Source organism: Vitis riparia, chromosome 7, assembly GCF_004353265.1.
Source record: "Vitis riparia cultivar Riparia Gloire de Montpellier isolate 1030 chromosome 7, EGFV_Vit.rip_1.0, whole genome shotgun sequence".
NCBI classification, from domain to species: domain Eukaryota; kingdom Viridiplantae; phylum Streptophyta; class Magnoliopsida; order Vitales; family Vitaceae; genus Vitis; species Vitis riparia.
The window spans coordinates 15,172,970-15,188,504 of NC_048437.1; positions in this window are offsets into that span (position 1 = coordinate 15,172,970).

Here is a 15,535-nt window from a genome sequence, read left to right on the forward strand (position 1 = left end):
TTATATACGTTCCTAACATTTCTACTTTCACATGCTAAAAGATACCATTTTGAGTTCATTTGAATGAAAAAAAATAGAAAAATAAGAAATAGATTTTACTTTAATAAATTAAAAAATTAATTTAACATATTTGTATAATTTATTTCTACACAAAAATAAGTTTATAAATAACTCTATCTATAATGTTTTCAGATCGTTGCAATTTTAAAAAATAAAATAAAAAAGATCATTATCAAAGCTAAGAAGACATTTCTAATTTGAGGTTACAAAATATATATCTATTAAGATATACTTGGTGAGAAGGATTTGATTTTCCTTCAGTATTATGCCTTGGTATTTACCTTTGAAACACATTATGCCAATTATTGTGAAAAATTGCAAACATAAATCTTTCAAAAAATGGGTCAATATGACGACCAAACTTTTCAATCAACTTTTCTCTATTGCTTTTCAGTAGGTTCACATTTGTTGAACCATTATATATAAGAAATTGGTAATAAACCCAACAAATTGGACTTTATTTAGTCAAAATATCACTTTATTAGTTTATGTTGTAATTTATTATACGGTTAGTGTTTTTTTTATCATAATATTAGTGAATTTATGTTGTAAATGTAATAATAGTGGTAGGAAAAACTGTGAAATATTACAATTAAAAATCTAACACAAATCCACATGATGGATATAATTAACCTATTACAAATAACTCCAAATACAAATACATCAAAGTACAATGCAATTAAGCATTACATATACAATCCAAAACATAATAGACATGAAGTAAGTGTATGATTAAGTAATTTTCAAACATAGAACAAAAAATAAAAGTAGTTCTACTAAAATTACTTTTTGCATGAACTCAATTCTTGTTAAAATATGTTTAAAATCTTCATCCACGATATACATTCTTCTTTGAACAACCTCTTGTGGTTCTTGGTAGGTGTTGCTATCACCAAATCCTTTTAGGGATGCCCATTTAAAGAAATGACAGTCATCTTTAGTATTTACATATTGACAAGAATAATATAACCTATTTGGGTTATCATTTGATTCGAAAATTCTAACAGTTGCCTTCTGTCTTGGTGAACATTTACACATACAGTTATGATGTAATAGATATTCACCGTTTCTACTATTACCTCTTGTATTTCTAAATGAAGCACTTGAAGATGTCATGATGTAACCTATATTTCAATGAAAAACAAGTTAAACAAATGTAATGAACATGTACAAATTTAATAATGATCTTCTAAATAACATTAAAAACATGGTTACAAACCACCCTAAATAATGATAAGATCATAAGTCTGAAATTGTGGCATATGTAATTGTGGACCCGCATTTTTCACGTGCGTTCCCACTCGATCGGCGAGACTCGCTTTTTATTTGTGAAAAAATAATTTTGGAAAAAAAGTCGGAGTCGCCACTTATTTTATTTTTATTTTAAAAGGAAAATAAAACAAGAAATAAAACCCTAAAAAAATAACTCCATAATTTTTGGAAAAGCATGTCTTTGAAAAACCCGAGTCTAAGTCCGGGGATCAGGTAACTTATTGGGAAGGTACCTCCAGGAGGTAGCACCCCTCTAAGCCCTAAAGAGGTCTCTACTGACTAAATTGGGGTTTATGTGGCAATTAATTGATTAATTGTAGATACCTAAGTAAGCTAGGTGATTTCAGAAAGTAGCATGCTAAATAAGGAGATCAATCACAATAAAGGAGAGTTAGGGTGCGTACCTGAACCACTTCTTAAGCGTTATCACAAAATATCAATGGTTAATTCAAAAATATGACACACGACATGCATTTTATCAAGGACAATCAAATAAGCATCGAGACAATCAAGTATGGCATCAAACAAGGGCAATGACATGCATATTCATGAAATTTTGGGAACGTACCTGGATAGCATATATAACTCCTAATGCGCTTCCTCAGGACATGGGGGTTAGATAATAAATAATAAATAATAAATCCTAGCATGCTTATCTAATTAATTAACAAAAATTATCAGAATTCGGAATAATTAATTATCATACATATCTTGTATACAATTCCTAAAAAGAAAAATGTAAATATAATTACAATAAATAGTAGGGTGGTAGCAAAAATAAATTTTGAAAAAGATTTTCTTATGTAGGGGTTTCACCAATTCCCCAAATTAATATACATGAATTTAGCCTAAAATTGTCCCATTTATTTGAGACCACAAGCTTTGATTCGCGTTTTGTTTAAAACCAAAATTTTTGTTGAAAATTGAGAAGGATGCAAACCGATTAAGATATGGTTGCATGTTATTTTTTAAATAGAAAAGAGATTTTGATTCTAGAGGCTTTAAATGAATTTTTTTTTTTAAAATCTCTTAAAAGGGTTTTTTTTTTTAGAAAAAGAGTTTTGTTTTAAAATAAAGGAAAATAATTTTTAAAATAACAAAAATAGAAAACAAAATATCGATCAAAACAAAAGGAAACAAAGATCACGAAATAAAGATTTTAGGAAATCTTGTCAATTAAAGTGGTGAGAGTAAAGACCAACCTTCATGGGTTTCCAGTGGCCCTCAAAAAAAATTTGACCAACAATCACTAAGGCAACAAATTTATAACTTCCTAATCAAATAAACTAACAAAATTATCATCCAAAAACTAACATTTAGATTTTAAGAAACACATGAATAACTAGAATTAAACTAATTGGAATTAAAAATGTAAACTTTTCCTCACAAGATCAATTAAACTAAAGAATTAAGATCGATAACACGTTCAAATTAAAAATAAACTAGAATTTAAATTAATCAGAATTAAAAATATGAACTTTACCTTACAAGACCAATTAAACTAATAGATTTAAGATCAATAACTCATTCAAATTAAAAATAAACTAGAATTTAAACTAATTGGAATTAAAAATATAAACTTTACCTTACAAAACCAATTAAACTAATAGATTTAAGATCAATAACTCATTCAAATTAAAAATAAACTAGAATTTAAACTAATCGGAATTAAAAATATAAATTTTACCTTACAAGTCCAATTAAACTAATAGATTTAAGATCAATAACTCATTCAAATTAAAAATAAACTAGAAATTAAACTAATCGGAATTAAAAATATAAACTTTACCTTACAAGTCTAATTAAACTAATAGATTTAAGATCAATAACTCATTCAAATTAAAAATAAACTAGAATTTAAACTAATCGTAATAAAAAATATAAACTTTACCTTACAAGTCCAATTAAACTAATAGATTTAAGATCAATAACTCATTCAAATTAAAAATAAACTAGAATTTAAACTAATCGGAATAAAAAATATAAACTTTACCTTACAAGTCCAATTAAACTAATAGATTTAAGATCAATAACTCATTCAAATTAAAAATAAACTAGAATTCAAATTAATCAGAATTAAAAATATAAACTTTACCTTACAAGTCCAATTAAACTAATAGATTTAAGATCAATAACTCATTCAAGTTAAAAATAAACTAGAATTTAAACTAATCGGAATTAAAAATATAAACTTTACCTTACAAGTTCAATTAAACTAATAGATTTAAGATCAATAACTCATTCAAATTAAAAATAAACTAAAATTTAAACTAATCGGAATTAAAAAATATAAACTTTACCTTACAAGTCCAATGAAACTAATAGATTTAAGATCAATAACTCATTCAAATTAAAAATAAACTAGAATTCAAATTAATCAGAATTAAAAATATAAACTTTACCTTACAAGTCCAATTAAACTAATAGATTTAAGATCAATAACTCATTCAAATTAAAAATAAACTAAAATTAAACTAAAAATATAAACTTTACCTTACGAGTTCAATTAAACTAATAGATTTAAGATCAATAACTCATTCAAATTAAAAATAAACTAAAATTAAACTAAAAATATAAACTTTACCTTACAAGTCCAATTAAACTAATAGATTTAAGATCAATAACTCATTCAAATTAAAAATAAACTAAAATTAAACTAAAAATATAAACTTTATTTAAACTTTCATGTAGATTAAAATAAATTAGTATAGAACTAATGAATTGCAATCATAAAAGAGAGACATTTAATCTAAGAAAAATAAAACATGTTCGAAATCAAGATTTAAAATAATTTATCACAAACAATTAATTAAACCAATCAACTAAAACCCAAACTAAAAAGAAACACTGTATCAAAAATAAAAAAACTAACCTGTATTGTATCGGAAAAATACTCTCTTGATGTGTCGAAATGGCAGCCCAATTAGTCCTTCAAGTCCTCTACCGCTCCCTCCAAAAAACTCTTGCGTGTGTTGATCTCTCCTCAAAGAAAAAAGTCTCCCATTTTCCCAGAAAAAGTCCCACCGTCCTTCTTCTATTCCTTTTTGTCCCATTTATATGGCAACCTATCCTTTTCATGGAATATTTTATTTCCTTTTGGGATATGTACGTGGATATATGGAAAGTGATGTTTTAATTCTAAAGTGGTATTTTAACTTTTATGGAAAGTGATTTTCTATTTTATATACATCATAATTCAAAAATAAATAAAAAATAAAAAAATATTAACAAACCTTTTTAAAGGTAATAATAATAATAATAACTTATCAAATTGGTATAAACAAATATATATATATATATATATATATATATATAAACTTAACTGATTCATGCCTAATTGGTGTCTCAGTTGATTCGTGTCCAGCTGGTGCTCCTTGATGGCGGGAGTAATCAACAAAATTTATAACCTATTACACCATGAACTAGGGTAGCAAAGAAAAAGCTACTATAGCATAGTGGCTCTAGGATCGTTCACTGGGAAGGGTTTTCAAACTGAAAATGATACCAATTCAAAGTGAATTGGTGCTGTTTCTTTGCAAGGTTAGTTTAAGAAGTAAAACACAAACTTTGGTTGAAAAAGGTTTAGACTTAGACTAACGGCACAACGAGTACTGGAAATTACTTATGAAGAAAAACATTCCTTGGAGATTCAGGTTCACAGGGGAGGTTCCTCATGCAAAAGCATAGCTCCGGTCAGTTGGTTCATTTCCTCGCATTAGAGAATTAACATAAAGTCAATTCTCTAACCGGTGCTGGTACAAATGCATCCCCCAATTGGATTTTAGCTTTAATTCTCTTACTGATGTAACTTGCAATGGTTCGAGCCTCTCACTTAGCCTTTACCATTCAAGGTGATCTTTAACCTTGAACTTCCTTTCACAAGCTCGCAAGAAATAACTAATGGATGTCTCCTTAGAGTCCAAAAGCTTACCAAGTGTTGGCAATTTTAGAAAATCCTACCTTCAAGTCACCTCCCAGAGGCTCGCAAGAGGTAAACTAGTGCATCTCCATGGATAGAGATCACTTGCCTTACCAAGTGTTGGCCCAGGTGACTCCAAGGCGTTTTAAGTTAACTAAAAACATAGAAACCATCCATGGGACACACTTTCTCTTCACTCATAGCTGAAACCACAAAGCTTCTGATTCTTGCACTTGGAACCTTTCCCGGCAACCTTCACTCCAAGGAACTAAAAGGTTTAGTTACTCATTCTCTGGGGAAAATTCCTTAGAGAGTGCATAACTAAGTAAATGAAAAATACAATCAAAGTGAGAAGGTAAGGTAGAGCTCAAGCTCTGTATTTTACTTTCTTTCAAACTTTTTACAAAAGGTTCATCACCCTCAGAACAGGCTCCTCGGGCTCTATTTATATCAAAATTACATTAATAGCTATTACATGGATATTTAGCCTTTTCCTAACTTAAAAGTTAAGGAATCCTATAATTGGTGGCTTACAAGGAGAGTTTGGGGATTTAGGCAACAAAAATCTGAAGAAAAATATCTCCAAGTGTCGGTTACAAATATCGGGAAGCACTAAGGACCATTTCGCAGGTGAAAATGAGGTCTGCGAGATTTCGCAGATGTATAAAAAGGGCTGCGAAATTTCTTCGTAGCAACCAGCTGATTTCGCACCGCTGCGAAATGGTCTTTCAGCATGTGGTGTTTGGCTTCCATCACGTCGTGAAACTTCAGGGGAAATCCATAGCACTGTGCAAAAAGGCTGCGAAATAATTCCGCAACAAAAGGGTGATTTGGCAATGCTGTGCAAAATCCTTCCTTCAGCTTGGAGTGATCAGCTTCCAACGGTTGTAACTCCTTCATTTCAACTCCGAATTGTGTTTCGTTTGAAGAATTGGATTGTTGACTTCCTAAGATTTAAAATGACATATAGCATGCATAAATTGGACTTCAGGAAGTGCTCCAAAAGTAGCTGACACGACTATCATCAAGAATGCTTCATGACAGATTTCTCTTTGCTTCCCCTCCTTGTATTTCAACTTTGCTTATGGAAAAAGGGCTTCAAAGCTTTGATTCTTCATACCTCTGAGCTTCCCATTGCTTTTCCATGGATTCCAAATAACTCTCCTCAATCTCATATTGCTTTGGTGATCAAAAAGCTATCAAAACACCAAAACTTAAGACAATTTGATTAGAATTGATTGCAAAGGGGCCTTAACATGTTAATTGGGTTAAAAGGCAATAACTACTACTCAAAAGTGTTTAAAAGGATTAATTACAAGCTATCAAATAGCACTTTTTGAGTAGTAATCATTAACTTACCAAAAAATATATTTAAAGCACTTTAAGAAAATAACCAAATAAAATAAAATACAAAATAACTTACTAAAAAAATTTATTAACGTACATATTAGTAAAAATATTTAATAGTAATAATAATGGTAATCATAAAAAGAGATAAGATAATTGATCACATGCAATCTTGTAAAAACAAATAAATAGATAACAATAAACAAATATAATAAATAAATAGATAAATGAATAAGAAATCAAGTTCATGCAAGTGTTAAGAAATACAAATCATGCGAACTATGCAAGTCATACAAGAGTTATCTAAAAGGTAACATAGGTGGGCTAGGATGCCTAAGTGGACCTAGCAAACCAAAGTGGGCCTAGATGTGCCTAAATGAGCTTAGGTGAGTCTCAGTGGGTTAAAGTGGACCTAAGTGAGCTTAGGTGAATCTAAGTGGGTCAAGGTGGACCTAAATGGGTCAAGGTGGACCTAAGTGGGCTAGGTATACCTAAGTGGGCCTAGGGTGAGACTAGGTGGGCCTAACTAAGTCTAACCTGAAGTGCACTTAAGTGAAGCCTAATCTAAACTTGAAGGGCAGCCAAGGTCATAATGTGGAGCTAGGTTGATTCATGCCTAATTGGTGTCTCAGCTGATGTATGTCCAGCTGGTGCTCCTTGATGGCAGGTGTAATCAACAAAATTTTTAACCTATAACACCATGAACTAGGGTAGCAAATACAAAGCTACTATAGCATAGTGGTTCTAGGATCGTTCCACTGGGAGGGGTACTCAAGATTGAAAATGATACCAATTCAAAGTGAATTGGTGCTGTTTCATTTCAAGATTAGCTTAAGAAACAAAACACAAACTTTGGTTTGAAAAAGGTTTGGACTTAGATTAACAACACAACAAGTGATGAAAATAACTTAAGAAGAAAAGCATTCCTTGGAGATTCAGGTATACAGGGGAGATTCCTCATGCAAAAGCATAGCTCCGTTTAGTTGGTTCACTTCCTCATATTAGAGAATTAACATAAAGTCAATTCTCTAACAGGTGCTGCATAAATGCATCCCTCAATTGGATTTCAGCTTTAATTCTCTCACTAATGCAACTTGCAATGGTTTGAGCCTCTCACTTAGCCTTTACCATTCAAGGTGATCTTTAACCTTGGATTACCCGTCAAAAGCTTGCAAGAGGTAACTAATGGATGTCTCCTAGGAGTCCAAAAGCTTACCAAGTGTTGGCTATTCTAGAAAATCCTACCTTCAAGTCACCTACCAAAGGCTCGCAAGGGGTAAACTAGTGCATCTCCACGGTTAGAGATCACTTGCCTTACCAAGTGTTGGCCCAGGTGACTCCAAGGCGTTTTAAGTTAACTAAAAACATAGAAACCATTCACGGGACACACTTACTCTTCATTCATAGCTGAAACCACAAAGCTTCTGATTCTTGCACTTGGAACCTTTCCCGGCAACCTTAACTCCAAGGAACTAAAAGGTTTAGCTACTCATTCTCTGGGGAAAACTCCTCAGAGAGTGCATAACTTATAAATATGAAAAACACAATCAAAGAGAGAAGGTAAGGCAGTAAAGAGCTAAAGCTCTTTGTATTTCTTTCTTTGGAAACTTACAAAAGGTTCAACAACCAGCCCCCTCAGAACAGGCTCCTCGGGCTCTAAATAAACCAAAATTACAATTACAACTATCCCTTGATATTTTGCCAAATTCCTAACTTAAAAGCTAAGGAAATCTATCATTGGTGACTTACAAGGAGAATTCAGGTATTTAGGCAACAAAAATCTAATGAAAAATATCTCCAAGTGTCGGTTACAAATATCGGGAAGCACTAAGGACCACTTCGCAGGTGAAAAGTGAGGTCTGCAAAATTTCGCAGGTGCACAAGAAGAACTGCGAAATTTCTTCATAGCAACCAGCTGCTTCAACACCTTTGCAAAGTGGACTTCCATCATGTGGTGTTTGGCTTCCATCGCGGCGTGAAGCTTCAGGGGAACTCCATAGCACTGTGCAAAAAGGCTGCGAAATCACTTCGCAACAAAAAATGGTGATTTCGCAGCACTTTTCTGAAGCCTTCCTTCCTTCAGCTTGGAGCAGTTATCTTCCAAAGGCTGTAACTTTCTCATTTCAGGTCCAAATTGCACACGGTTTGAGGCATTGGATTGTTGACTTCCCAAGCTTTCAAATGACATATTGTATGCATAATTTGGACTCCAGGAAGTGCTCCAAAAGTGGCTGCAGTGACTGTCATCAAGAGTGCTCCACGGCTAATTTCTCTTTGCTTCCCCTTTGCATTTCCACTTTGCTTATGGCAAAAGAGCTTCAAGGCTTTGATTCTTCATGCCTCTGAGCTTCCCATAGCTTTCTAAGGATTCCATATAACTCTCCTCAATCTCATAATGCTTTGGTGATCAAAATACTAACAAAAACACCAAAACTTACACATTTTGATTAGAATTGATTAAAAGGGGTCTTAACATGCTAATTGGGTTAAAAGACACTAACTACTACTCAAAAGTGTTTAAAAGGATTAATTATAAGCTATCAAATAGCACTTTTTGAGTAGTAATCACTCCCCCCAACCGACATATTGCTAGTCCCTTAGCAATGAAAGAGAGAAAAACAAAACAAAATTATCATAATTTACAAATCATGCTAATCATTTCCAAAAAATATTTAAGAGGCATGACTGAAAAACTCTCTCATGGAACATTAAAGAACTATAACTTCAATATTTCAACAAGAGAAATCAGCAACCTTGCTAAATACCACTGATCAAGGGAATGCATTATGCAAATTGAAGTTTTAAAACCATTTTCACTTCCAAAGAACCAAACTTTATTCTTCCACAAAAATCTAAGTGTAAGATGATAGCTTCCGAATATAGCATGCTAAACTAATCTCTCCCCCCAACCTATCTCTTTTCAACACTTTAGCAAACTGACCAAATTCAATAAACAGAGAACACACTTTTTTTTTCTTTTTTTTTTTTTTTTTTTTTTTTTTTTTTTTTTTTTTTTTTTAAGGCAACAGGCTTAAGGGGCATTCTTTTCTATTTTGTCCATGTAACGGGGGTCCATCGATGACTCCCAACCAATTAAGGTTTAGGGCATCAAGCTTTAAGGATCTTTCAACCACTAACTCCTCGGATTTCATCCCGAACTTTTTCATATACCCTTTTTGCCTACCATATGCTAACTCCACCTATTCACCCTTGTAACGAGCATTGAGGCCGGTGACTCCCAACCACTGAAGGCTTAGGGCACCAGGTTTAAAAGGTTTTCACCATATTCCCTTTCAGACCTTGCTCGGGTTTCAAGGCAAGCAAACACTTTGCTTTCTTTTTTTTTTTTTCAAAGGCTCATTGGCCTTTCATATAGTGTCTCAATATCATTAAAATGAGGTCAAAGGTACCAAGTCCCAAAATTTTTCTAAGTCAAGGGGGAAATAGTTTCTCATTTTATAAAAGGAATCTATTGTGCACAGTATGTGGATAGCTTAAAGTGGAAAGAGTAAATTTGATTTCAATAGAAGTTTCAACAATTGAAACACTTTAGTAAGCATAATCCAAACTCTAAGTTAGATGCAAAGCAAAAGTTCAGTTTCTCCTATTTTAATTCGAAAATTTTTCCTCAAAATCCATGGAGATTATAGTAACAAGCAAAAAAAAAAAAAAAAAAAAAAAAAAAACTACAACTGCTTTATTAGACAAGGCTAAAATATCAAAACAACTTAGCATACTTCCTTCAACTTAGCAAACTTCCTTCCTCATTTCACCCCCCCCCCCCCCCCCCCCAACCGAGCTGAGCATTGTCCTCAATGTGATATGGGTGATCGAAAATAAAGGGAAGAAGTGGTACCTCTTGATCGATTTCAATTTCGAATATTGAATGGAGAAACCACATGTTTCAAAAAGAATAAACGATGTGAGCAAAGGGAGTAAGAGTAAATTAATACTAAGTGTTAACAAAAAAAATAAATAAATAAACTTTGTATTACTTTACTCATTTGTGAACAGCTGAACAAGGAAGTAATACAACAATCCATAGAATCTCCACAAATATTATCAAAATGTAGGAGATTTCATAAAAGACTAACCAAAACAAAAAACAAAAAAAGTAATATATCAAAGATATAAAAATGTTCAGAGGAGGGAAGTGCTAGAGCTGATAGCATATGAAGATGGCTCTGCCTCTGGAGTAGCTGACTGATGAGGGGCATTGGGCTCTATGGTGGTAGGAGTGGCCTCCTCCTCAGCTGATGGGAGGCCAAGATGCTGCTGAAGCTGCCTCAGAATGAAAGTATGCTGAGCTTGAGTAGCCATCATCTGCTGCTGGTGAGATCTCAAAGCTGCCATCTCTTGAGCAAGTCTGCTCTGAGAGGCTGTCAATGTCTTCAATGCCTAGCATAGATCCCTATACTCAGAGATAGTGATGGCCATCCTAGGCTCGGCTGATGTGGAAGGCTGTGCCGAAGCAGGGGCTGCTGGAGGAACTGGAGATGCACTGGTCTTGGAGGGAGAGGCTGCAGGCATACCCTCAGGTATGAGGCGTGGGGATACTCTCCTGGCAGGTAGAGCCTGAACTGGCTGTGGAAGTTCTTGTTGCTCCATCTTGTAAGCCGTCATGTTGCTCCATTTTTCAAAAGTAAAAACATCTCTACAGATCTTCTTTTGCTCCTGCTGAGGCTCTACTGGGTATCCCAAGTGCTCAAGGATTTGGCACAACAGTCGTGGGAAAAGAAGAGGGATGGAATCAGCCCTTTGCAATTTTTTTATATGCACCTTCTGTAGACCCCCATGATGGGGTGCATTTCATACAACCTGTTTTGCCAAATGTCCGGATTTCAGGAGGCCACGTGTCGTTTCCTGGCTGGTTGCTGAAGAATCAGGTAGTGGAATTGAGGAGCAACCAAAAGGTGACATGTTGCATGGCAATCTGGAAGCGGTTATGGAGGAGCGTCTCTGGCAGCTGGAGAAGAGGGTGCTTTTCAGAGTTGGTTAAGACATTTTTTTCAGGGGATTGGCTGAGGCAGTTGTGTGAGGTGAGGGGGGGCTTTTCGGATAAGGAAGCTGGTTGGTGAGAGGGGGGCTGCAGAAATCTTGAGTGAGAGAGGAGCTTTTGGTTTGGTTTTTTTTTAGGGGATTGCCAAAGGATTCCAGAGGGGGGTGCTTTTTCAGAGAGGGGAAGAAAGCTAGAGAGCTAGGAGATATTTGGAGGAGAAGGAAGAGAGTTTTTCAGGCGAGTCTGAGAGATATTTTGCAGGAGAGGGAGTTTCTTTTCCGGTGGAGAAGATATGGATTTAGGAGAGAAGTGAGAGAAGATCCTTTCAGCTGAGGAAGGTAGCAGGCTGTTTGGTTTGAGAAGGACTTACAGAGAGGTCCTTGAGCTTCAATAAGGGTATTCATTTAGCTGGAGAGGGGGGTCAGCTGAAGAGGAAAGCTGGCTTGCTGATTTCTGGCCAACCTAGCCGGAGACGATTATTTTCAGGTATGTTCATTGTGGATTTCTCATTCTCTTCAACCGGTAAGTTTTTTTCTTCTTTTGTTTTTGTTGATTCTTGGATGATTTTTGGTTGTTTGGGAGTAAGCATGCTCATATGTCTCTGTTTAATGTTTTTTTGAGGACCCGTTTAGCTCTGTTTCAGCTTCTCCATGAGATATTTGTAACCTTGTTTTGATTTTCATTTAGCACTCATTTGATTTCACCCACCCTCATATGAGCTCATTGATTGATATATGAAATGAGGCTTGTATGAGTTCATTTTGTTCCTATCACTTGCATTCTGTTCTTGCTATCTACCCTGTTTCTGGTACCCGTACCTGGAGTGCATTGTTGTTCTCATTTCTGCCTGTGTAAGCAAGGAGTCACAGAGGATTGTTTTCAGTAGGAGAGTGCTTGGGGTGAACACCTAGACACAAAGATGACATGTTCATCAGGGTAAGAAGGTCCTAAGTGGGCAGTTGCTGGGTTGATGCGTTGCCTGATACTGTTGCCATGTAACAGAAGAAAAGTTGTCTTATCATTTGAAAAGAATCTTGCTGGGCAGAAGGTTCTTCGACTATGGAACTGACGAGTCTTTTCTAAAGTTATGCTCGTCCATGCGGTTATGAAACACCAGATATGACTATGTAATATTGAGATGACCTACCTATGGTATTGATTACTACTCAAAAAGTGCTATTTCATAGCTTGTAATTAATCCTTTTAAACACTTTTGAGTAGTAGTTAGTGCCTTTTAACCCAATTAGCATGTTAAGGCCCCTTTCAATCAATTCTAATCAAAATGTGTAAGTTTTGGTGTTTTTGTTAGTATTTTGATCACCAAAGCATTAGGAGATTGAGGAGAGTTATATGGAATCCTTGGCAAGCAATGGGAAGCTTAGAGGAATGAAGAATCAAAGCCTTGAAGCACTTTTTCCATAAACGAGTCTGGAATGCAAAGGGAAAGCAAAGAGAAATCAGCCATGGAGCATTCTTGATGACAGTCACTGCAGCCATTTTTGGAGCACTTCCTGAAGTCCAAATTATGCATACAATATGTCATTTGAAAGCTTGGGAAGTCAACAATCCAATGCCTCAAACCGTGTGCAATTTGGAGCTGAAATGAGGAAGTTACAGCCTTTGGAAGATAACTGCTCCAAGCTGAAGGAAGGAAGGCTTCAAAAAGTGCTGCGAAATCACCATTTTTGTTGCGAAGTGATTTCGCAGCCTTTTTGCACAGTGCTATGGGCTCCCCCTGAAGCTTCATGCCGCAATGGAAGCCAAACTCCACAAGGTGGAAGTCAATTTCGTGAAGGTGTTGAAGCAGCTGGCTGCTATGAAGAAATTTCGCAGCCCTTCTTGTGCACTTGCAAAATTTCGCAGACCTCACTTGTCACCTGCGAAGTGGTCTTGAGTGCTTCCCGATATTTATAACCGACACTTGGAGATATTTTTCATTAGATTTTTGTTACCTAAATGCCCAAATTCTCCTTGTAAGTCACCAATGATAGATTTCCTTAGCTTTTAAGTTAGGAATTTGGCAAAATATCATGTAATAGCTGTAAGTGTAATTTTTGGTTTAAAAGGGAGCCCGAGGAGCCTGTTCTGGGGGTTCCAGATAATCCATCATATAATATATGTGAAATTGACGAACAGAGCACTTGCTCTGTTTCTTCTTTATATTCTTATTTTCTCTTTCATTTTCATTTTCTTGCTAGCCAAACATTCTCTGAGATGTTTTCTCAGAGGATGAGAGGCTAGGCTCTTTGTCTCTTGGAGCTAAGGTAACCGGGTAAGTTTCCTCAGGCATAAATTGGAAGTTTTGTTGTTTTAGTTTGGAATGAAGAGTAAGTGTGTCCCATGAATGGTTTCTACGTTTTTAGTTAACTTAAAACACCTTGGAGTCACCTGGGCCAACACTTGGTAAGGCAAGTGATCTCTAACCATGGAGATGCACTAGTTTACCCCTTGCGAGCCTCTGGTAGGTGACTTGAAGGTAGGATTTTCTAGAATAGCCAACACTTGGTAAGCTTTTGGACTCTTAGGAGACATCCATTAGTTACCTCTTGCGAGCTTTTGACGGGTAATCCAAGGTTAAAGATCACCTTGAATGGCAAGTGCTAGGTGAGAGGTATGAGCCATTGCAAGATGCATCAGTGAGAGGGATTTAGTGTTTGAACCCATTAATGGGAAGCATCTGTACAACACCGGTTGGAGAAGGAACTATATGTTAATTCTCTAATGCGAGGAAAAGAAACAAGTGACCGGAATTCTCCTTTTTGTATGAGGAATCTGAGCCTAGTGATCTGAAACTCCAAGAAACACTTTTCTTTGTAAGTAAAATCAGCTATTGTTTTTGGTTAGCTTAAAACCTTTCCTTTTTCATTCAAGCATCTTTATGTTTTCCTTTAAAGCTAACCTTGAAATGAAAATGCACCAATTCAGCTTTGAATTAATATCATTTGTGAAGTGAAAACCCATCCCAGTGAACGATCCTAGAGCCACTATGCTATAGTAGCTTTGTCTTTGCTACCCTAGTATATGGTGTAATAGGTTATAAATTTTGTTGATTAATCCCTCAATCAAGGAGCACCAGCTGGACACGAATCAGCTGAGACACCAATTAGGCATGAATCAGGTATTGAAGAATCAGGTCTTTTCAAGGGGAATTCTGGAACTTGAGAAGCAAATTTGGGGTGACAGAGCAGAGAAAAGAGAGGAGGGTATCCATTGTTGTGAGGAGATGTAGAGAGCTTGGAGGAAAAAGGGCAATGGGTGTGTTGGTGCCTTGAGATTTGAGTGTCAAGACAGTATATATAATCTACTATACTCTCAAATAGTTGTCATTTGAAAGGGTTCCATGGTAGGTAATGGCCTGCCATCTTTGGGTCGTGTGAAACTCTGCGATCTAATTGCTTATGAAGGCAACATCTTACCATCAGTCATGACTCAGGTTGGGATGAACAAGTCGGGTCATAATAAAATTGTAGGTTTCTCTCAAGTATAGTTGGACCAAAAAGTACCCAGCTGGAAATGGTTTATGGGTTGTTTGGCTGTATGCGTACTCGGTCAGCTCATTTTATATATAAGTGCGCTGGAGATCAATTCGGTGGAGACATCCAAGCTGTTATGAGAGCTTGTGCCGGTCCTGTTGACGACTATGCAGAGGATACCATCTGTTATCGCTCTTTCTTCATAGAAGAATGTCATTGTTTTGCATGTAACCTCTTGAGATCTTTTTCCATATTGCTGCATGTGAGGTTTCATTTCCTAAACCAAGGAAGTTGGAAAATACTCACGATATTTCCCTATCTGCTGCAAATTAATCCAGAAGCTACACGAAATCTTTCAGGTGGGGCTTCTCATTGTGAAGGAAATAATGTGGACACTGAACCTGAAATTTGTAAACAAGGTGATGTTCAAGCTACATTTTTCCAGCCTGAAGAAGCAGAGATGCT